At 39.1% G+C, this 2,682-nt stretch overlaps 1 pseudogene; it reads left to right on the top strand.

The window, feature by feature from the left end:
* The first annotated feature begins 274 nt into the window (after positions 1-274).
* LOC127696618 (60S ribosomal protein L31-like) lies at positions 275-645 on the top strand (annotated as a pseudogene).
* The last annotated feature ends 2,037 nt before the right edge of the window (positions 646-2,682 follow it).

Here is a 2,682-nt window from a genome sequence, read left to right as displayed (position 1 = left end):
TGGCGCTGAAAGGAGACATGGACAGATGCCCCCATTACTAACCCAGAAGCAATCTCCTGCCCATAACCATTGGCAAATGAAATTTTAGTTTCCTCCAAGAGAGTCTCACTGGGAAAACAAGCTACTCTTAAGGACAGGCTGTGTGCCCAGCAGTAGAAGGCCAACAGAAAATGAACTCAATAGGATATGTAGAAGTCCCTTGACTTATAATGTCCTATCAGGGCTCTTCCTTTTAAAAAAAAAAATGTTAGTTTTTTCAATCCCTTGTGCCCTTCCTTTCCGACTTGGGCATGGTAGAATGGCTCCCGCAAAGAAAGCTGGTGAGAAGAAGGGCCGTTCTGCTATTAACGAGGTGATGACCAGAGAATCAATATTCATAAGCGCATCCAAGGAGTGGGCTTCAAGAAACTTGCTCCTCGGGCACTCAAAGAAATTCAGAAGGAAATAGGGACACCAGATATGTGTATTGACATCAATAAAGCTGTCTGGGCCAAGGGAATAAGGAATGTTTATCTCATCTGAGTACGTTTGTCCAGAAAATGTAATGAGGCTGAGGATTCACCAAACAAGCTCTACACATTGGTAACTTAGGTGCCTGTTAGCACATTCCAAAATCTACAGACGGTTAATGTGAATGAGAACTAACCTGCTGGATGCCAAATGAAGTTGCAGAACTACAAAAAAAAAGTTAGTTTTAATTTATAAATATATATTTATTTCTATAAGTCTTCTGCAAATTATATAATGATTCCAAGTTGAGAGTTGGTTTGTTTGTTTGTCTGTTTTGTCTTGTTATTATGGTATTCCCAAGTATGTGACTGAATGAGTAGGTCTCAGATTCTTGTGCCTCCTCTTGGGATCCTTTTCTTTTGTTTCTTTTGCTCAATTCTGGTATGTTAGTCTTCATTTGATCTTATTATCTTTTATTTTATTATTAGCTCTTAAAGGCCTGATTGTTTTCTAAAGAGAGACAGCAAAGGGGTAGATTTAGGTGGAGGAGGGAATTGGGAGGAGGTGGGAGGTGTAGAGGGAGGAGAAATACAATCAGGATGTATTATATGAGGAAAGACATTAATTTTCTGTGAAAGAGCAATGAAAGTTGCAAGTGTGTGTGTGTGTGTGTGTGTGTGTGTGTGTGTGTGCCTGCTGTTTTAGGGTCTGAATAGACAGATCACCAGTTCTCTTATAGACCCCCCAGTTTTGGTTGCCAAACCTTCCCAGTATGGAGACTCACAATGTCCTGTATCTCCAGTTCCCAGATAGCATCCTCTTCTGATCTCCATGGATACCACAAGCACATGGTTCATGAAAACTCACATAGGCTCAGACATATACACAAAAATTTTAAAAGAAAAGTTTAAAAATATAGTACTAATTACTAAATTTGAGAGAAACTTCCACATAGAAGAGGCTTAAACCATGAGTCACACGGTTCCATTTATAAACCCTTCTACTTCTGACTAGTAGTATAACCTTGAAGAAAGTTCTTGATATCTCTGAAATCATGTGGACTTAAAGACTAGGGTCAATGGAGAACCAGACAACCCAATTTGAAATTATTACAATCTCCTATTTCTATATTCTTCCTCTATTTTTTTCAAATTAAGGATGATTGACAGAGTCCAATATTCATGAAATTTATGTTATGGTAACTGGGGAGTTGGGTTTGTTCCACTTTGTCTTTAGTTGGTTTCTTGATCAATTCTGTCTTTTTATAAGCAGAGTCTAGATAATCTATAACAGGTAGAAATTTACTACACATGGTTCAGGAAGTTGGAAAGCCAAGGATCAAAATAACTGGCAGTTATTGTGTCAGTTAAAAGACTGGTCTCTGCTTCCAAGATAACACCTTGACTGGTGCATATAAGTAAAGGAATGTCCATCCTCCTCTGGCAAGAGTGAAAACTTAGCAAGCCCATTTCGACACACCATTTAAAAAGTCGAAAACCCAATCACGAGGCTCAAGTTCTCAGGACATCAAGGCTGCCCATCAAGTCAAGCCTACCACATGACAGAGCGATAATAGGAAGTAAGTTGCCAACACTCGAATGGTGAGGGACATATGTAGGTCATCCCAGTAGAAAAGAACTCTTAAGTGGAAACCATTGCAAGCAACTTCATTCATTTCCTTTGACCTCTATTTTCCCACAGGCATAATGGCCATAATTGCATTCTCTGTCTCAAAGAACAGTACATAGCTTGTGCTTCTCTTTTCCCAGAGTACATTGCCCTACACCTCAGGTAAAAGCTTTACTGATGTTTTCCACAGGAACAAAGGAGTCATCTTCACGGGATGTCACAAAGTAAAGTCATCTCATTTGTGTTTTCTTAGAACTCGCTATTTTCCTTATGTGCACTAGAACAAAAACTTGAACTGATGAACTTGCAGGTTATTTAGGAGGGAAATTTTCCTTGAAGAGTGATCTATTTTTCTCTGAAAGAAGAAGGTGGAGAAAAGGTATCCAATTAAAATGTTCCTCTCAGCCTGGGAAGGCATCTTCTTAGGGAGCAATAGTTTATTTTGCTACACATTTTGTTTGCTTACAATGTCTATTTTATCTTGGTTTCGCAAGCTTGAAAGCTGTGTGGTTCAGGTGTAACTAGAAGATGGGAAGAGTATTTTGGTTACCCTACTCAGTAAATCCAGGAGAGGCATTCCTATAGAATCACCTACTTTGACGT

The sequence above is a fragment of the Apodemus sylvaticus genome, chromosome 11 (genome assembly GCF_947179515.1).
Source record: "Apodemus sylvaticus chromosome 11, mApoSyl1.1, whole genome shotgun sequence".
In the NCBI taxonomy this organism is placed as follows: Eukaryota; Metazoa; Chordata; class Mammalia; order Rodentia; family Muridae; genus Apodemus; species Apodemus sylvaticus.
Note: the sequence above shows the minus strand (reverse complement) of the source record. Positions and strands in the feature narration are given on the sequence as shown.